The 22,094-nt window shown below is 39.6% G+C and overlaps 1 pseudogene; it reads left to right on the plus strand.

The window, feature by feature from the left end:
* Positions 1-2,429: 2,429 nt before the first annotated feature.
* LOC143658334 (latexin pseudogene) lies at positions 2,430-2,934 on the plus strand (annotated as a pseudogene).
* Positions 2,935-22,094: the final 19,160 nt, after the last annotated feature.

Consider the following 22,094-nt stretch of genomic DNA (forward strand, 5'->3'; position numbering starts at 1 on the left):
TCTGGGGGCGGTCTCCAGGACCTGTGGTCACCAGAGGTCCCGTTAGGGGCGATCTCACTGGGGCCTCCAAATGTTGTGGGGCACACCAAAAGAGAGACCACACAAATCAAAACTGCAAGCCAATTTGGAGTCTTTATTAGCCGGCCAGCAACTGCCTCAGAAACCTCCAAGAAAGAGGATTTAGAGAGCAGCCCCTAGAGGTTTTCAAGGTGTGCCTATAAAGGCTAAAATCATGCTATGGTTTTTTTTTTGCACTTGCTAGCAAGCAAGCGTATCATAGAAGCAGAAAAATGCTGTTAGCCATTGCCAAAACACATCCCATTCCCACAGTTTCTTAACAGTGGTTATTGTTTAACTCTCGGGGGCATTCCACCCCAATGGTGTGGGGACTTTCCCTGCTTTGGTCTGATTGGTTGCTCCTGCTTGGGCCTGATTAATTGCTCCTGGCCCTCCACAAAGAATTAGAGTCCACCAACCAGTGACCTTTGGAGATGAAGGAGGAAAATGTCTCCCAGGGACCTTCATGAAACAGGAAGCCAGGAGAAGAAGCTAGCAGATGGGACCATGTTTGCCATGTGCCCTTCCAGATGAGAGAGGAACACTGACCATATTCACCATGTGCCCTTCCAGATGAGAGAGAAATTCTGACTGTGTTTGCCATGTGCCTTCTCACCTGAGAGAGAATCCCTGAACTTCGTTGGTTTCTTGAACCAAGGTATCTTTCCCTGGATGGATGCCTTTGATTGGACATTTCTATTGACTTGTTTTAGTTGGAACATTTTCTCAGCCTTAGAACTATAAACTAGCAACTTATTAAATTTCTCTTTTTAAAGCCATTCTGTTTCTGGTATATTGCATTCCAGCAGTTAGCAAACTAGAACACCTGGTGAACCTCCCCTGTGGAATTCATCCAGAACCTTCATCAGAGTCACCAGTTTCACAGCCTACTCTACAGCTTTTGGTCTCATCCATTCCCATGCTTGTCCAGCCTGCCTCTCCTGAGAGTTTGTTGGGGAACTTCATCGGAGTTACCAGCTTGCAGCCTACTCTACAGACCTTGAACCATTACATTCTCATGGTTGCCCAGTGAGCCTCTCCTGAGAGATCATTGAGGATCTTCATGGGGATTAGCAGCTTGTGATCTGCCCTACCATCCTTGGACTGCATGTTCCCATGGTTACATAAGATACTTTTATAAATTTTTCATCTATGGATACCTGTCATAGTCAGGTTCATGTGTCAACTTGGCCAAGTGGTGGTACCTGTTTGTCTGGCTGGGCAAGTGCTGGCCTGTCTGTTGCAATGAGGACATTTCATAGAATTAGATCATGATCACATTAGCTGCATCCACAGCTGATTCCATTTGTAATCAGCCAAGGGGAGTGTCTTCTGCAATAAGTGATGCTCAGTCTAATCACTGGAAGCCGTTTAAGGATTCAGAAGAGACAGGCTCTCTTCTTGCTTTGGCTGGCATGCCTCTCCTGTGGAATTTGTTCAGACCCTCCATTGGAATCATTGGCTTCACAGCCTACCCTGCGGATTTTGGACTCTGCATTCCCATGATCATGTGAGACACTTGTATAAATTTTGTATTTGTGAGTGTTGCCTGTTGATTCTGTTTCTCTAGAGAACGCTAACTAATACAATACCCTCTGCTGATTTTATTTCTCTAGAGAACCCTAACTAATACCGGTCTATAGAGACCAAATCAACATTGATTCAAGAGCAAGGCAACTTAAAAATGGGAGGAAAGCGTTTTTGCATTTTTACTCACCTTTGCTCCACAACCTACCTAGACTAGTGCTTTTTTTAAAGAGGGTAGCACACGTTCCCTGTGAGAAATGGGGCTTTATTTGCAAATTATTCTGTTTGTTCCAAACCATCTGGGGGCGATCTGAAGGACTGATGCAAGGCACTTATCCATGTTTTGCCTAGTTGAGAAGCAATTCATGGTGGAAAAATTGCAAGTATTTTTCCCAAGCATTAGGTTCAGCGCAAGTAGTAGTTAGACCTGAAGAAGTATTGTAAACAGCTTAGCTACTATTTTAATACCCCAGTGCAAAGCCAATCTGAAAAGTCTTGCATAAGTGGTTTCTTGTTTGGTTTTGTTCTTTAAGCTCCTGGTACTGAAGGAAATCTCATTCAAATCACTAGGTGGAGGTCATGGCCTTGTTGTAGGGTCCACCAAAAGAGAGACTACACAATTCAAAACTGCAAGCAGATCATAGAAGCCTGATTGATTGCTCATTCTTGGGCCTGATTTATTACTCCTGGCCCTCCACAGCCTAACATTACCATTCATGTTAAATCAGACCTGCCTGGCAGTCACCAGTTACAGCTTATATAAAATGGAAAACCAATGACCCAATTCCTAGCCTCCAGACTACACCCCCCACCCAAAAGGTTTTTTCTGGTACAAACAAGCTGGCATGGAAGATATCCTTGTAAAAGGACATAAGAATTGCCTTATGTTTCCTGTGGTAGGAATTATCCAAAAACAAACCTACACTTAACTGTACATTTGAAGGACTTTACCCTCCCATGAAACATGATACTGTTCTGGAAGTCTGCTTCGCATGTGAGGAAGAAATTGGAGGGAAATACAGATGAAGATGATAACACACTTTACCAGAGATTCATGTACATGAAAGAACTACTGGAATCACAAAATATTTCATGCAGTTTTGGAAATGTATCTCCAGAAATTAAGCCACTTCAACACTTAGCTGTACTGCCTGTGGTCAGGTAGTATGGCAGAATTCAAGTGAAAGTACATGGTATACAGTGGTGAAAATTAAAATTGTCAAGCAAGTGGAAAGAAATGATGACCTTATTAAATTAGAGTACTCCATTCTACTTCAAGCCATTGCATCTCAGGAGATTATTCCTTGGCTACTGCAAATTCATTGGCATTACAACATGGTACAAAAGTAAACATAACAGTAGTCATGAAATTAAGTACAACTGGAATAATCTAAGACCCTAACACTAGGATAAATTATAAGATGGTTCTTAATGAGTGTATGACAGTTTTCATTGGTATCTAGGTTTAAAAGGTATGCTAGTTTAAAACCACTATGTACACCTGGAAAAGCTATGTTCTTTTCCTCATCCTGTCTTGTGGACACATACCTATTATTTAGGGTGGAAGCGTTGATTATATTCTTGCCATGGAGCTATGATACAACCAATTGTGTGTATGACCTTTCAATTAGGTGTAGCTCACCCAATTATGGGTGTGACCTTAATGGATGGAGATGTGACCACACCCTTTTAAGATGGCTCTTGACTAGTATACTGGAGTCTTTATGAGAGCTCATGAAGGAAGAAAGAGTTCAGAAGCAATAAAGACAGAAAGACATCTGGAGATGGTTGGATGGCTGAGAGAGATGCTTGGTGGGCCAACAGAGAGAACAGACACCTAAACACATGTCTGGAGATGCAGAGACCAGAAGGCATCACCATGTGCATTCCTGTGAGATGCTAGGCAAGCCAGAGGCCAAAAGTATCCAAAGGGGCTGAGAGAACCATTTGAAACCAGAAGCCAGCAAAGGATGCAGACACCAGCCACATCCTTTCCCATGTGACAAAAGAATCCCAGATGCCATCTAACCCTTTCTTCTGAATCAAGGTATTTTCTCTGGATGCCTTCTTTTGAACATTTTGTAGTCATATTACTGTAAACTTGCAACTTAGTAAATACCCATTATAAAAGCTGTTCCATCTCTGGTGCATTGCATTCTGGCAGCTTCAGCAAACTAAAACAGATTTTAGTTCAGTACCAGAGAAGTGGAGTGCTGTGGTTTGTAAACACAAAACTTGTTGGAATGATTTTTTAAGTGGATAAATGGAGGACAATGGAAGAATTGTGATATGTTTGATAGAGAAGCCCTAGATTGTTTTGAAGAAACTGTTAGTAGAAATGTGTCCTTTAAAGATCCTTCCAGTGAGGCATTAGACAGAAATGAAGATTGTGTCAATGCAAGCTGGAAGAAAGGTGACTCTACTTTTTGTTAAATTTTTAATTTTTTTAAAACATAACATACCTTACCATATGATCATTCCATTCTTAGTATATAATCAATAACTCACAGTATCATCACATAGTTGTATATTCATCACCATGATCATTTCTTAGAACATTTGTATCAGAAAAAGAAATATAAAGAAAAAAACTCCTACATACCATACCCCTTACCCCTCCCTCTCATTGACTACTAGTATTTCCATTTACCTAATATATTTTAGTCTTTGCTTCCCTTATTTTTTCTATACCCCTTACCACTCCATTTCCTTGATCTCTAGCATTTCAATCTACTGAATTAATTTTAACATTTGTTACCCTTATTATTTATTTATTTATTATCTATATATTTTACTCATACCATAGATAAAGGGAGCATCAGACACAAAGTTTTCACAATCACGCAGTCACATTGTGAAAGCTATATCATTGCACAGTAATTTTCAAGAAACTTGGCTACTGGAACACAGCTCTACATTTTCAGGCACTTCCCTCCAGCTTCTCCAATATACCTTAACTATAAAGGTGATATCCATCTAATGCCTAAGAATAACCTCCAGGATAGACTGTGTTTGAAATCTCTCAGCCATTGACACTTTATTTTGTCTTATTTCACTCTTCCCCTTTTTGGTTGAGAGGCTTTTCTGAATCCCTTGATACTGAGTCCAGCTCATTCTAGGGTTTCTGTCCCACATTGCCAGGAAGATTAACACCCCTGGGAGTCATGTCCCATGTAGAGAGGGGGTAGGGCAGTGAGTTTGCTTGTCATGTTGGCCGAGCATGAGAGGCCACATCTGAGCAACAAAAGAGGTTCTCTGGGGGTGATTCTTAAGCCTAATTTTAAGTAGGCTTAGCCTATTCTTTGCAGGGATAAGTTTCATGTGAACAAACCGCAAGACTGAGGGCTCAGCCTATTGCTTTGGTTGTCTCCACAACTACTTGTGAGAATATCAGGAATTCTCCACATGGGGAAGTTGAATTTTCCCCCTTTCCCACCATTCCCCCAAGGGGACTTTGCAAATACTTTTTTATTCACTGCTAAAATTGCTCTGAGATTTATCAGGGCATCACTCTAGGCAAACCTACAAAATCTCATGCCCTACTCAAGGTTCCATGTACTTATGATGTTCAATTAAACTCACCACATAAGTTGTATTAGGAAATGCACTAGTCAAAATATAAATTTATACCAAATAAACCTTTCTTGCTTTAGTCTCACACATAAGTTTGTTTTAAAATGTGAATTACCATCTATTTTCAACACCCTGCAATACTGACATTCCTTTGTTCTTCCGCATGCAAAACATTTTTTAATTTGTACATTCAGTCACTATCATTTTACACTGTAGGCATTCCCAGATTATACCATATTAGTCTTTATCATCTATCTTCCCTTCTGATTTCATTTGTGCTCCCAGGGCTCCTCCTTCTATCATTCTCACATTCAGCTTCATTCAGCAGATCCAATCCATATAATCCAGCAGATCCAATAGTACTGGAAGTGTCAGTGACAGGGTTGCTGTCTGGAGCCTTTGGCAGGCCCCAACAGAAGAATCATAATGCAGACCCTTAGGATTTTGGAGCAAAGCCTTACCATCTGCTGCAGATAAGTGCTCTCCTTTTTAGAAACAGGTTTTGTCCTGTACTGGGCCTTAGTAGAGACTGAGGGATTAGCCATGGGCCACCAAGTTACCATGAAACCTGAGTTGCCTATCATGACAAAGTTCTCACAAAGGCCTTGGCTATCCAAATTTTGGGGCTGCTGCTGATATTACACCTCAACCCATACCTTTAACCTGGTAAGGAAATGAGCCTGTGTTGGTTAAGCAGTGACCCCTATCTAAAGAAAAATTAGAGGCTCTAACTCAGTTAGTTCAAGAGCAATTTAAAGCAGGACATATAGAAGAATCTCATAGTCCTTAGAATTCTCCAGCATTCATTATAAAAAGGAAATCAGGAAAATGGAGAATGTTAACTAATTTGAGAAAAGTAAATACTGTAATTCAACCTTTGGAGTCATTACAACCTGGCTTGCCCATACCAGTTATGATTCCTAAAAACTGCTTTATTATTGTGACAGATTTAAAAGATTGCTTCTTTACCATACCTTTAGCAGAGAAAGATAAAGAAAAATTAATTTCTGAGCCTGTTCCTAATGAACTGCCTTTATATAAAAAATTAATATATAACAAAGTCAGAGAATATTCAATGGGAACAATGACATGCTGAACAAAAGTCAGTACTCATTAATGGTTCCTATGGAATTGTAATGGATTGGTCCCCTAAGGGGTATGGAGTTCTGACTCAAAGCATTTGATTAAGTTACCCTGGTTTACTCTAAATAATTATTCTACTGAAATTCATACCATTGCTACAAATCAAATCTTGTGGCAAGAGATGGGAATGGTAGCTCCATCTCCTTTTGTTAACTCAGGTCCTTGACAAATAGCAATATGGAAACTGGCTATGAGTTTAGCTCCTATTCATATTTGAAAAAGAAATATATTCAAAAAACTTTTAAAAAGTGAAAATTCTTGTTAAAAATTGTATACTGATGTTTCAAATATGCATTAATGAAAGTATTTTAAGTGTTTAACATTATTCTAACAAATTTGATCTTGATGGTAATTGTATGTGGTGAAATGTTTGCTTGAAGTAATAACTTAAAAGTATAAAGGATATAAAGGATGTGTTTTTATTAAAGAGAGCAGTTTTGTCCTAAGATAAAATGAATAGCTGTTTTAGAATGAAAAAAAGTAAGACAAAGCTTGAACTGATAAAGTAAGATGCAGAAGGTTTGTGGAAATGGAAATTATGGTCAAAATCAATAAAGATTTAATGAGTTTATCTATAAATGTTTTTTTTAAATGTTTAATATCAAATAATATAGTAATGTAAGACTGAAATTTAATTTTCTCTCTATTAAAATGACAAAGTTTTCTTGGACTCTTAGCCTGTTCTAATGAAAAGATATAAAAGTTTTTTTCTAAATAATCAGTGTTAAAAAGCAGAAAGTGCTTTATCAAAATAACTTATGTTAACTTTTATCATCTCCTTACCTGCATAAAAAATACTGATTTTCTCCTGAGTATCATTATACTGGCTAAAAAATGTTTCTTTTCTTACCCCAAACCTGGTGGCTTAATCTATTAATCTAAGTAATGTTGCTGTAAATGAATCTATTGCTGACTAAACAATGTTCAAATTTTATAAATACCTTAATTCCACTAAGCTTATATAAAAATATTTTAATACTTTATCCTGTATTTATATAAAATATATACATATAAACTAAATTTACCCTGCAAAATAACCATGGCTTGCATCAAGAGCAGATCAGATTCTAAGGGCTGAATGTAAGGGAAATATACATGTGTGGAGTCTGTTCTGTTCACCTGATGTTGCCATTGCATGCAACTGATGTTGCTATTGCATGACCTTGCTAAGAAACTGTTAAAATGTGCACTCTAGCTAAGAGGACTGGCTATCCTCCTGGAAGGAGGTGTACTTTAATAAAGATATCTAGGTCCCAGGAAGCTCCTCTTGGTCCCTTGCCAGCTCCCAGAGGACAAAACTGGACACAGTAATGTAATCAAATTTTAATTTAGCCACTTTTGTGTGAAAATATCATAAAAACTGCATGCAAAAATTTTAAAATTATGAAAAACACATGGTCAATTATAAAGAATTCTCATTCCTGCATTCCTTTTCAATCAATCTAATTATAGCAAATGAGTGTAATTCATTTTACAAAATCTGGTCATTTACCATGGGTACATGTTACTATTGACACTTACTCTGTTTTCATTTTTACTACCTGCCAATTTGGGGAATGCTCAAAACAAATAATGACCTTGCTTATATAAGACATACTTTTAAACAATTTTGTACAAATTTTCATATCTCTCACACCACAAGAATTCTACATAATCCACAAGGACAAGCCATTATTGAATGAGCTCATCATTCTCTTAAATCAATACTTGAAAAACAAAAAGGGGGAGAATACCTTACCTCCCCTCAAGGAAGATTAGCTTTAGCCCTTTATACCTTAAAATTTTTTTAATCTTAAAAACTCCCTCTTGGGCGGGCCACGGTGGCTCGGCAGGCAAGAATGCTTGCCTGCCATGCCAGAGGACCAGGGTTTGATTCCCGGTGCCTGCCCATGTAAAAAAAAAAAGAACTCCCTCACACCAGCTGAAATGCATTTCCAGAAGAACACACACACATCCCACAGCTTTAGTATGGTGGAAAGATTTTCAGACAGGTCAATGAGAAGGACCTGATCCTGCTCTAATATGGGGAAGAGGTTACATTTGCATTTTTTCCAGAAGATGCAAAGTGACCATTTTGGGTCCCAGAATGCTGTGTGAGACATGAATCCAGAGCAGCAGACAGAGCCATTGATAATGTGGATGAAGGAGTTGACACTGACCTCCCAGAACCAACATGGGTTGAATGTGCTCCACCCTTTGCCTCAGAACATAATATCAGTTGAAGTGGTGACACCTTCATGGTATTAGATTGGGCACCCAATTTAAATAATTTATTTTCCTGCTCCAACCCTCAGTAACCTAGAGGGTTTTTGCTAATATACTTACAACTAAAGATGGACATTTTCAAAAGAATCTGTGGAGATTATTTGCAGCATCTCAGTCTATTCAACTGTCTTATCATGGCAATATTGTATTATGCAAAAAAGATCATTGCTATTCTGATAGAGAGGATTATTGCTGGAATTTATTTAATGTAACTACATGTGTTAACCCTCCTTATGGAATCCTTGCTGGAAATTTAATTGTAACATGAAAAATGGCATGAAAATGCAAGTGAAGTATGGATTCAACAGGTTAATATAGATAAAGAAATTAATCTGTGTGTAGATGAATTATAACAAGCTGTAATTATGTTAAGAGATGAAATTCAGTCGCTTAAAATGCAGCAGCAGTTGTTGTGCGATTGGAATATCACATCTTTCTGTATTTCTCCATACTCATACAATGAAAGTGAACATAAATGTGAAAAATGTAAAAGACATTTATTAGGGCATCAAGATAATTTAACTCTAAATATTAATAAACTTCAAACAATAGTAGTAGATATGCAAAAAAACATTCCAAAAGTATTGGAAGGCACTGATATTATGAATGGAATTGCTCAAGGGATGCAATCTCTAAATCCACTAATGTGGCTGAAAACATCAGCAGGATTTACTATCAGCATAATAGTAATATTAATTCCTCTCTTCTGTCTTTTATGCATGGACATGGACCCAAAGAAAGCAATGTGAATCCAAATTAAGGACTGCTGCCTTAACCTCATGCTAACGCTACAAAAATAAAAAAGGGAAATGTATTAAAAGAATTACATTCTGGACTTATTTGCTATTTATAGCTGGGATATTATCTTTAGTAGCTTTAATAACCACTGCTACTAAGTTAAAGTATTCATAATGCTGGTACTATTAATGATTTGGTCCACAATACTTCTATAGCTTTTCAAATTTATTTGGATTTAGATTCTAAATTTGTAGCTAGACTAAATGCATTGAAATCTGCAGTGGTTCAACTTGAAGGCCAGGGGGCATAGGCTGTCAAGGAGACAGATCAGACCCTCTTGGGGGGCATTGCCCCTCTCTCACCTTACATCACCCTGTTTGGCCCTGGAAGATGGCTGGTTAGCCAATGATGGGTAACATTCTTCAGGGGAGGAACAACCTAAAACAGGCTAAAACACAGAGGGGCCATCAGGAGAAAACTTGGAATTCTTCTCAAAAAATAAAAAAGGGGGAGATGTTGGGGCCCAGAAGCAAGCCTCTGACTGCTGGTAAAGCCACATCAGAATAACTTTGGAGACACAGCCCCTTGGTCTCCTGCAAAATGAGGTCCAGCCTGTATGCACCTTATCTAATCCAGCCTTACTGTGGGAAAGTTTTGCCTATGCAGTTTCAGGCAGGTTAATCAATGTTCACTCTGCTCTCAAGGATGCTGATTCTAGAGCCCAAAGAGAGCTGTATAAAAAGCATTCTGATAAATAATAAATGGTTCCTGGGACAGGAATTGTGAACCAAACTTTGTAGCTTTGCAGGCATGACAGACATTAAAAAATAATCTTGCTTTGATTATGCACCCTAAAGAAGTTCCTATGTAAAAGCACAATAATATGTGGATAAGTTTATTCAATACTCTTGCTCCTGATGAGTTTGAGTCCCCTGACCCCACTTAACTGACTTCTTGTGTCTGTCATTTCTTAATCCTGTGCAGCACCCCTTCTTCTCCCCTGTTCCCCAAGGAAATTCTAGCAGTCTGGGGAAGAGGTATGTGGATAGACCTTTCTGAGTGGACTAAACACATGAACATAACATATTTTGTGAATGCACACCAGAGGATGACTTCAGCAGAGGAAGGTTTTAATAATCAAGTAGATAAGATGATCCGTTCTGTGGGTACCAGTCAGCCTCTTTTCACAGCAACTCCTGTCATTGCCCAATGGGCTCATGAACAAAGTGGTTATGGTGATAGGGATGGAGGTTATGCCTGGGCTCAGCAACATGGACTTCCACTCATGAAGGCTGACCTGGGTACAGTCACTGCTGAGTGCCCAATCTGCCAGCAGCAGAGACCAACACTTAGCCCCCAGTATGGCACCATTACTCAAGATAATCAGCTGCCTGCATGGTGACAGGCTGATTATATTGGACCACTCCCATCATGAAAGGGGCAGCAATTCATTCTAACTAGAATAGACACATACTCTGGATATGGGTTTGCTTTCCCTGGATTCAATGCTTCTACCAAAATTACCATCTTTGGACTTACAGAATGTCTTGTCCATCATGGTATTCCATAGATCATTGCTTCTGATCAAGAAACCCACTTCACAGTAAATGAAGTGATGCAATGGGCATATGATCATGGAATTCTCTGGTCTTACCATGTTCCCCATCATCCAGAGGTGGCTGGATTAATAGAATAGTGAAATGGCCTTTGAAAGCTCAATTACAGTTCCAACTAGGTGGCAGTACCTTGAAGAGCTGGAGTGATGTTCTCTGGGAGGTTGTTTATGCTCTGAATCAGCATCCACTATACGGTGCTGTTTCTCCTATAGCCAAGATCCATGGGTCTAGGAACCAAGGGGGTGGAAATGGGAGTGGCACCACTCACTATTGCCCTTAGTGATGCACTAGGAAAATTTTTGCTTCCTGTCCCTGCAACCTTGAGCTCCTGGTTCTTCCACCAGGAGAAACAGCAATGACTCCATTGAACTGGAATCTAAGACTGCCACCTGGTCACTTTGGGCTACTCATGCCCCTGGATCAGCAAGCCAAGAAGGGAATTACTTTACTGGCTGGGGTGATTGACCCTGACTATCAGGGGAAAATAGGACTGCAACTACACAATTGAGGTTAAGATGCCCTGGACCATAGGATAGGGCATTTTCTAGTACTACCATGTCCTGTGATTAAAATCAATGGAAAACTGCAACAACCCAATCCAGGCAGGACTATCAATGGCTCTCAAACTTCAGGAATGAAGGTTTGGGTCACCCCACCAGGCAAAGAACCACAGCCAGCTGTAGTGCTTCCTGATGGTAAAGGGAACATGGAACGGATAGTGGAAGACTATAGTGATAAATATGAAGTACAACCACGTGATCAGTTACAGAAACAGGGACTGCAATGCAGTTTTATTCATGTTGAAGTATTTAAGTAGTAAGATATCAAGTTTAAGAGTGAATATTACTCAAGGACTTCCACCCTATTTTGGGGAGATTTAATGCATTTCTGTTTGATGTGGGACAGTTGAGTATTGCTAGGTGAGAAGAATTGTGCCTTAATTTCTATTTAGAGATTAAGTATGGTTTAAGGTGATGTGTATAACTGCCAAGTTGACAAGGGGTGGACTGTCATGGTCAGGTACATGTGTCAACTTGTCCATATGGTGGTATGCAGTCATCTCATCAGGCAAGTCCTGGACTGTCTATTGCTATGAGGACATTTCATGGAATTAAATCATGATTATGTCAGCTGCATCCATGGCTGATTGAATTTTTAATTAGCTAATGGGAGTGTCTTCTTCAATGACTGATGCTCAGTCTAATCACCAGATGGCTTTTACAGAGGATTCAGAAGAGACAGTCACTCATCCTGCTTCAGCCAGTGAGACTCTCCTGTGGAGTTAATCCAGACCCTTCACCAGAGTCACCAGCTTCCCATCCTGCCCTATGGATTTTGGACTCTTCCATTCCCATGGTTATGTGAGACATTTTTATAAAGTTTATATCTATAGATATCCTCTGCAGATTCTATTTCTCTAGAGAATCCTAACACAGGTCTATAGGGACCAAACCAACATTGAATTAAGAACAAGCCAACTTAAAAGTGGGAGGACAGCTTTGTTGCATTTTTACTCACCCTTACCCCACACCCTACCCAGTATAGCACCTGTTTTAAAGAGGGCTGCACACATTCCCAGTGTGGTACCCTGTTTTCTGGTCCAGGAGGGAGCAGAAGGAGCAGAAAGCATTGCAAATTATTCTGTTTGTTACAAGTTGTCTGGGGGTGATCTGAAGCACTGCATTTATATCTGTTTTGCCTAACTCAAACCGATTCATGATGAAAAGTGGAAGGTATTTTCTCAAAACAATAGTCTCTTTGCAAATAGCAGTTTAGGCCTGAGGCAGTATTGTAAACAGCTTAGCTACTATTTTAATACCCTGGCACAGAGCCAATCTCCAAAGCCTCGGATAGGTGATTTTTCACATGGTTTTGTTCTTTAAGTTCCTGGCATTCAAGGAAATATCATTCAAAACAGTAGGTAGAGGTCATGGCCCAACAGCACCATTCATGTTAAATCTGAGAAGCCCAGCTATCACCCAGTGACAGCTCATATAAAATGGAAACTCAATGATCCACTTCCCAGTATACAGACTATATTCCCCACCCCAAAGTTTTTCTGGTGCAAACAAGTTGACATGAAAGATATGCTTGTGAAAGGACATAAGTATTGCCTTATGTTTCCTGAGGCAGGAATTATCCAAAACAAGGTTACATTGAACTGTACATCTGAAGGACTTTGCCCTCCCATGAAATAAGATACTGCTCTGGAAGTCTACTTCCCGTGTAAGGGAGAATTGGAGGGAAATACAGATGAAGATGATAGCACACTTTTCAAAGATTTGAGTACATGAAAGTACTGCTGGAAGCACAAAATATTCCATGCAGTTTTTATTTTCTATTTTTTTATTAATTTTAAATTTAAAAATATGACAACAAAGAAACACAAACATTCTTAATATATAATCATTCCATTCTACATATATAATCTGTAATTCACAATATCATCATATAGTTGCATATTCACCATCATGATCATTTCTTGGAACATTTGCATCAATTCAGAAAAAGAAAGAAAAGATAACATAAAAAGAAATAAAATGAAAACAGAAAAAAATTATACATATCATGCCCCTTACGCCTCCCTTTCTTTGATCACTAGCATTTCAAACTAAATTTATTTTAACATTTGTTCCCCCTATTATTTATTTTTATTCCATATGTTCTACTCATGTGTTGACAAGGTAGATAAAAAGAGCATCAGACACAAGGTTTTCACAATCACACAGTCACATTGTGAAAGCTATATCATTATACAATCATCCTCAAGAAACATGTCTACTGGAGCACAGCTCTACATTTTCAGGCAGTTCCCTCCAGCCTCTCCATTACATCTTGAATATCAAGGTGATATCTACTTAATGCATAAGAATAACCTCCAGGATAACCTCTCGACTCTGTTTGGAATCTCTCAGCCATTGACACTTTGTCTCATTTCACTCTCCCCCCTTTTGATTGAGAAGGTTTCTCAATCCCTTGATGCTGAGTCTCAGCTCATTCTAGGATTTTTCTCAATCCCTTGATGCTGACTGAGTCTCAGCTCATTCTAGGATTTCTGTCTGACATTGCCAGGAAGGTCCACACTCCTGGGAGTCATGTCCCATGTAGACAGGGGGAGGATGGTGAGTTTGCTTGTTGTGTTGGCTGCAGAGAGAGGTCACATCTGAGCAACATCTTGGGGGTGACTCTTAGGCCTAATTTTAAGTAGGCTTGACCTATCCTTTATGGGGTTAAGTTTCATATGAACAAACCCCAAGACTGGGGCCTTTAGCTTTGGTTGTCCACACTGCTTGTAAGGATATCAAGAATTCAACTAGGGGGGGTTGAATTTTCCCCTGTTCTCACCAATCCCCAAAGGGGACTTTGCAAATACTTTTCCACTCACTGATCAAATCACTCTGAGATTCATCGGGGATTGAATCAAAAACAAAATCTCATGTCCTACTCAAAGTTCCATGTACTTATGTTGTTCACCCAACTATCTACATAAAATATATTAGGATATGCACTAGTCAAAATATAAATTTTGTACCAAGTAAAAATTTTTTGCTTAAGTCTCATGCATAAGTTGAAATTTTAAAATATTAATTACCATCAATTTTCTGCACACTACAGTAAGGATATTCCTTTGTTCTTCCTGATGCAGAAACATTTTTAAAATTTGTACATTTAGTCACTATCATTATAAACTCTAGGCATTCCTAGATTATACCATCTCGATCTTTATCATTTATTTTTCTTTGTGATTTCATTTATGCCTCCAGCCTTCCTCCCTCTATCATTCTCACATACAGCTTCATTCAGTATTTTAACAGAATTGTATTACAGTTAGGTAGTATTGTTCTGTCCATTTCTGAGTTTTTATATTCAGTCCTGTTGCACAATCTGTATCCCTTCAGCTCCAATTACCCAATATCTTACCTTATTTCTATCTCCTGATAGTCTCTGTCACCAACGCAATATTCCAAGTTTGTTCACTAATGTCAGTTCATATCAGTGAGACTGTACAGTATTTGTCCTTTCGTTTTTGGCAAATATCACTCAGCATAATGTCCTTAAGGTCCATCCATCTGGTTATATACCTCATAACTTTATTCTGTCTTACAGCTGCATAATATTCCATCATATGTATATGCCACAGTTTGTTTAGCCACCTGTCTGTTGATGGACATTTTTGCTGTTTCCATGTCTTGGTAATTGTAAATAATGCTGCCATAACCGTTGGTGTGCAAATGTCCATTTGTGTCCTTGCCCTCATGTCCTTTGAGTAGAGATAGCATATAGATGGGTCCTGCCTTTTAATCCATTCTGCCAGACTATGTCTTTTGATTGGGGAGTTTAATCCATTCACATTTAGTGTTATTACTGCATGGCTAGTACTTTCTTCTATTTTGCCTTCTGGATTTTATATGTCATATCTAATTTTCCTTCTTTTTACCTTTACTCATAGTCTTCCTTTCTACACTCTTCTCCACACCTTTCTCTTCTGTCTTCATATCTGTCTCTAGTGCTCCCTTTAGTATTTCTTGCAGAGCTGGTCTCTTGGTCACAAATTCTCTCGGTGATTTTTTTGTCTGAAATTGTTTTAATTTCTCCTTCATTTTTGAAGGACAATTTTTCTGGATATAGAATCCTTGGTTGGCAGTTTTTCTCTTTTAATAATTTAAATATATCATCCCACTGTCTTCTCATCTCCATGGTTTCTGTTGAGAAATCTACACATAGTTTTATTGGGCTTCCCTTGTATGTGATGGATTGCTTTTCTCTTGCTGCTTTCAAGATTCTCTCTTTCTCTTTGACCTCTGACATATTGATTAGTAAATGTCGTGGAGTACTTCCATTTGAATCTTTTCTCTTTGGAGCATGCTGTACTTCTTGGATCTGTAATTTTAAGTCTTTCATAAGAGTTGGGAAATTTTCAGTGATAACTTCCTCCATTAGTTTTTCTCCTCCTTTTCCCTTTTCTTCTCCTTCTGGGACACCCACAGCACATATATTTGTGTACTTCATATTGTTCTTCAATTCCCTGAGTCCCTGCTCATATTTTTCCATTTTTTTCCATATAGTTTCTGTTTCTTGTCAGATTTCAGATGTTCCGTCCTCCAGTTCACTAATCCTATGTTCTGTCTCTTAAAATCTACCATTGTAGGTTTCCATTGTTTCTTTCATCTCCTCCACCATGCCTTTCATTCCCATAAGTTCTGTGATTTGTTTTTTCAGACTTTCTACTTCTTCTTTTTATTCATTCCTTCCCTTCTTTATATTCCCCTTCAATTTATTGATTTGGTTTTTGATGAGGTTTTCCATGTCTGTTCGTACATTCTGAATTAATTGTTTCAGCTCCTGTATGTGATTTGAATTGTTGGTTTGTTCCTTTGACTGGGCCATATCTTCAATTTTCCTAGTGTGATTTGTTATTTTTGCTGTTGTGTAGGCATTTAACTACCTTAATTAGTTTATTCTGAAAATTGCTTTTACTTTTTTTACCTAAGTTTTTCTTGCTGGATGAATTTGTTGTCTACCTGTTCTTTGACATTCAGTTCAGCTTTATCTGGACCTCTAGCTTAGGTTTTGTTTAACAGGAGATTTTTTCAGTTCTTGTTTTCTTGTTCCTTGCCCTGCTTGTATGGTGCCTTTTCCCCCCACACTTAGGAGGGTCTACTTAGGTATTATAGACCCCAGCTGGATTTTCCCAGACCAAACTGGCCTTCTATTAGGAGGAAAGAGTCACCTGCATCAGTTTTCCCTGAGGGTGAGACCCAGCAGGTTGAAAGAGTTTCCTGTGAAGTCTCTGGACTCTGTTTTTCATACCCTGTCCAGTATGTGGCGCTTGTCTACCTGTGGGTCCCACCAGCATAAAATGATGCAGTACCTTTAACTTTGGCAGACTCTCCCTGCTGAGAACATGGTGGAGATGGAGGAGAGGTTGTAGACTGGTTTTAATGCCTTCAAATTACCAAGCCCTGGTTTCTGAATCCCTTGATGGAGGAATTCCACCTGGGTGGGGCTTCACCCCTCCTCTGGGGAAGGCAAAGGCTCCAGACAAGCTCTCAAACAACCTTGTTTCTGCCTATGTCTGAGGCAGTTGCAGCCTGAGAAGTCCTGCTGCTGAATCCAGAAGCAGTCAAGCCTTTGTAGAAACACAGCCACAAAACTTCTGTTTCCTTATTTTTTTCTTTTTCCATCAGCTCTGCCCCCTCGGCTCCAGGGCAAAAATCAGTGACCTCCACTTTGACCAGGTTCACCTGAGCTGGGGGCCTATTTGTAGTAGTCAAAACTTGTTAATTAATTCCACAATTGACATTTAGTTGGGCTCAGCCCCTGCTGCTGGTAAAGTCCCTTTCCTGTCCCCTCTGGGAAACAGCCTGTGGGTGAGGGGTGCCAGCTGCCACAGCTTGGAGAACTCATGGTTCTGGGTGAGCTCACAGCAAGTCCAGCTGGTCCAGACTGGGGTACATTGTGTGTCTGGTCACTGACGTGGCCCAGGAGCTGTTCTGTACTGTTTCTGGTTATTTAGCAGTTTTTCTGGAGGGTGAACTAAAATGCACACATTGTTAAGCCACCCTCTTGGCCCGGAATATCTATTCCATGCAGTTTTGGTAATGTATCTCCAGAAATGAAGCCAGTTCTACACCTAGCCTGTATTGCCTGTGTCAAGTAGTATGGCAGAATTCAAGTGAAAGTACATGGCATAAAGTGGTGAAAATTGAAATTGTCAGGCAAGTGGAAATAAATGATGACCTTATTGAGTTAGACTACCCCATTTTTCTAGTTTGCTAGCTGCTGGAATGCAATATGTCAGAAACAGAATGGCTTTTAAAAAGTGGAATTTAATAAGTTGCTAGTTTACAGTTCTAAGGCCAAGAAAATGTCCCAATTAAAGCAAGTCTATAGAAATGCTCAATCAAAGACATCCAACCAAGAAAAGATATCTCGGTTCAAGGAGGGTTTCTCTCTCACGTGAGAAGGCACATGGTGAACACAGTCAGGGCTTCTTTCTCAGCTGTAAGGGCACATGGTGAACCTGGCATCATCTGATAGCTTTCTCTCCTGGCTTCCAGTATCATGAAGCTCCCCAGGAAGTGTTTTCCTTCTTCATCTCCAAAGGTCATTGGCTCATGAACTCTCTGCTTTGTGGTGCTGCAGCATTCTCTTCTCTCTCTGAATCTCTCACTCTTCAAAATGTTTCCACTTTCATAAGACTCCAGTAAACCAATCAAGACCCACCCAAATGGGTGGAGACATGTGATCACCTAATCCTGCTTAACAACCTCTCTTGACTGAGTCACATCTCCAGAGAGATGATGTAATTGCAGTTTCAAACATACAGTACTGAAGGAATTACAAGAAGTAGTTGCCTTTACAAAATGGGATTAGAATTAAAACATGGCTTTTCTAGGGTGCATACACCCTTTCAAACGAGCACAACCATTCATCTTCAAGCCATTGCATCTCAGGAGAGTGTTCCTTAGCTACTGCAAATTCACTGGCATCACAACATGATACAAAAGTAAAACATAACAGTGGCCTACCAAAGGAAGTACAACTTGAATAATCCAAGACCCTAACACTGGGGTGAAGTATACAAAGCTTCTTCATGAGTGTGTGACAGTTTTCATTGGTATTTAGGTTAAACACCATGCTAGTTTGAACCTTTTATGTACCTCCAGAAAAACAATGTTCTTTTCCTCATCCAATCTTGTGGGTGCATACCTATTTTTTAGAGTGGAATTTTTGAATAAATTTTTGCCATGGAGATGTGATACAACCAATTGTAGGTGTTACTTTTTGATTAGGTGTGACCCACCCAATTATGAGTGTGACCTTTTGAATAGGTGGACATGTTACCCCACCCATTTAAGGTGGCTCTTGACTAGTTTTCTGGAGTCTTTTTGAGAGCTAATGAAGAAAGAAAGAGTTTGGAACTGACAGAGACAATGACACAGACATTTGGAGAAGCTTGGATTGCTGAGGCAGACGCTTGGTGGACCAACAGAGGGAGCAGATGCCTAAACACGGATGTTTAGAGATTCATAGACCAGAAGACATCACCATGTGCCATCCTGCAAGATGCTAAACAAGCCAGAGGCCAGAAGGGTCCAAAGGGGCTGAGAGAACCATTTGAACTCATAATCCAGCATGGATGCAGATACCAGCCACATGCTTTCCCATGTGACTAAAAAATCCAAGATGCCATCTGATCCTTTCTTTGGAATCAAAGTATTTTCTCTGGATGCCTTCTTTTGGACATTTTTGTGGCCAAAATCTGTAAGCTTGCAACATAAAAAATCCCCTTTATAAAAGCTGCTCCATTTCTGGTACATTGCATTCTGGCAGCTTTAGCAAACTAAAACAGATTTTAAATTAGTACCAGAGAAGTGAGGTGCTGTGGTTTGCAAATACAAAAGGTGTTGGAATGATTTTTTAAGTGGATAAAGGGAGGATAGTTAAAGAACTGGGCTATGCTTGATAGAGAAGGACTAGCTTGTGTTGAAGAGATTGTTGATAGAAATATGGACTATAAAAATCCTTCCAATGAGGTTTTAGGCAGACATGAAAAAGATCTGTCACTGCAAGCTAGAAGAACTGTGACTCTATTTTTAAAAGGCAGAGAATTTGTCAAAGTTGTGCCCTGGTTCTGGGTGGAAAGTAGAATTTGAAAGTGATGGGCGGGGATATTTAGGTGAAGAGATTTACAAACTAAATGTGGAAAATGCAGCCTTCTGCTCCTTGCATTTTATAGTAAAATGCGATGGGAAAGAGATAAGCTGAAAACTGAGCTCTTGGGTACAAAGGAACCAGAAAGTAATGGTCTGGAAAATTCTGGACTTCCACAAAATAAGACTCCAGAGAATAGGGCATGATGTGAGAATTTAACCAAGCATGAAACCAGCCAGCCATTTCAGAAAAAGCCAGGATTGGAGATGAAGTCATCTAAAAAATATTTGTGGAAATCCTATTGTCTGATGTTTTTGATCCCTGTCTGCTACATGGGAAACCAACAAATTTTTGTGAGATCTGTATAAATAGAACCACTGCCAGTCTGGACTACAGTAGATGGAAAGGGGCAGACAGAAGTAAAAATTACTTCAGTGACAGAAGTATGGAAGTTAAGGTCTGAAGCCAAGAAACCTTTCATAAGGAGAGTGGGTCCACCTATCCATGTAGAAAGGGTGAGTTTGTCCAGGAGGCAGAGGGCAGGCAGAAGAGTGCTGCTTCTTAGGGTCTCTTGGAGGCTGGAGTGCATAAATTGAGGGATGGGTTGAGCCTGGAGATCACCCCATTGTTCTGAGAGGTTGGGCATGTGTCCAGGGGATGATAGAGAACCTGGGGCTGCCTTGATGATTGGAGAGGGTTACTCCTTGCTAATTGGAGAGGATTAAGCCAACATAAAGGTGGTCTCCCCAATGTTTCTCAGTGTTGTAACACTCACCTTAGTATTTGGAGAGAATAGGGCCACTGCATATGCCATTGGAAAGGGTGGGACTGCTGCTTTCTAAAGCCCTAAGTATAAATGACTCTCAGGCTTTGAAATCTAATGTAGTTTCCCTTGCACGTTTTGGAACTGTCTGCATCTGGTCACCATTGTTTTCCTTTCTATTTTTCCCTGTGACAATGGGAACATGCATCCTATGACTGTTCCTCCTTTGTGTATTGTTCTGAGTTTCACAGGTCAAAAGCCAGAGGAGAACTTTTCCCTTAGGATTGACAATGCCTTGCTAGTGACTTTGATGAGATTCAGTAATGTTTGTATTTTTATTATTAACTGAAATGGTTTAAGCCTTTTGTAATATTGTGATGGAGTTAATGCATTTTGTATATGGTAAGAAAATGTAGTTTGGGGGTTGTCATGTTCAGGTTCATCTGTCAACATGGCCAGGCGATGGTGCCCATAATTCTGGTTGGGCAGGTACTGGCCTGTCTGTTGTTATGAGAACATTTCATAGGATTGAATCATGATCATGTTGGCTGCAACCACAGCTGGTTACATTTGTAATCAGCCAAGGGGTATGTCTTCAGCAATGAATGACAATTAATCTAATCACCAGAAGGCTTTCAAAGAGGATTCAGAAGAGTCAGTCCCTCCTCCTGCTTCCACCAGTGAGCCTCTCCTGCAGAGTTTATCCAGACCCTTCATCAGAGTTGTCAACTTCACAGTCTGCCTTATAGATTTTGGACTCTATGCCCTCAAAGTTATATGAGACACTTTTGTAAATTTTATATCTATGGATATTTCCCACCGATTCTTTTTCTCTAGAGAACCCTAGCTAATACAGGGGTCCATAGTGTGGATGTGAAAGTTTGAAAGTGTGTTGTACCCCAGAAAAGCCATGTTAGTTTCCTCTTCCAATCTTGTGGGTGCAGACCTATTGTTTATGGGGTAAATTTTGATTAGATTTTTTCCATGAAGATGTGACATGTCCAATTGTAGATATATCCTTTTGATTTGATTATTTCCATGGAGATTGACACACCCAATTGTGGGTTAAACTTTTTAATAGATGGAGATGTGGCCCCACCTTTTTAATGTGGATCTTGACTAGTTTACTGGAGTGTTACAGAAGCTCATGAAGAAAGAAAGAGTTCAGAAGTGACAGAGATGCAGATACAGATATTTGGAAATGTGTGGAATGAAAATTCTGCCTCCATGCATATGTTTGGAGATGCAAAACCCAGCAAATATTACCATGTGCCTTTCCATTAAATGCAAAGCAAGCCATAAACCAGAAGGACCCACAAGAGCTGAGACAGTCATTTGAAACCAGAAGCCAGCAGAGGATGCACATGCCAGTCACATGCCTTCCTATGTGACAGATGAAACCTGAACACCATTTTATTCTTTCTTCAAAATCAAGGTATTTTAGAGGTTGGGTTGCCATATGATCCTGCAACCTGTTATTAGGTATATACAGGAGGAATGGTATGTGGGGACAGGAATGGACATTTGCATACTGTTGTTATGGTTGGAGTGTCTTTGATTCACAATGGATAGAGGAGGCCTAAAGGTAAAATGACTGCAGGAAGGAAGGGGCTATGGTTGTATATACATGAAATGTGCTAATGAGCAGCCACAAAAAGAAATGAAGTTATGAGGCATGCAACTAGGTTAATGAACCTTAAGGACTGTTGAATGAAATGGCAGGAACAAAAAGACAAATATTATCATGTCTCACT

Source organism: Tamandua tetradactyla, chromosome 16, assembly GCF_023851605.1.
Source record: "Tamandua tetradactyla isolate mTamTet1 chromosome 16, mTamTet1.pri, whole genome shotgun sequence".
NCBI classification, from domain to species: domain Eukaryota; kingdom Metazoa; phylum Chordata; class Mammalia; order Pilosa; family Myrmecophagidae; genus Tamandua; species Tamandua tetradactyla.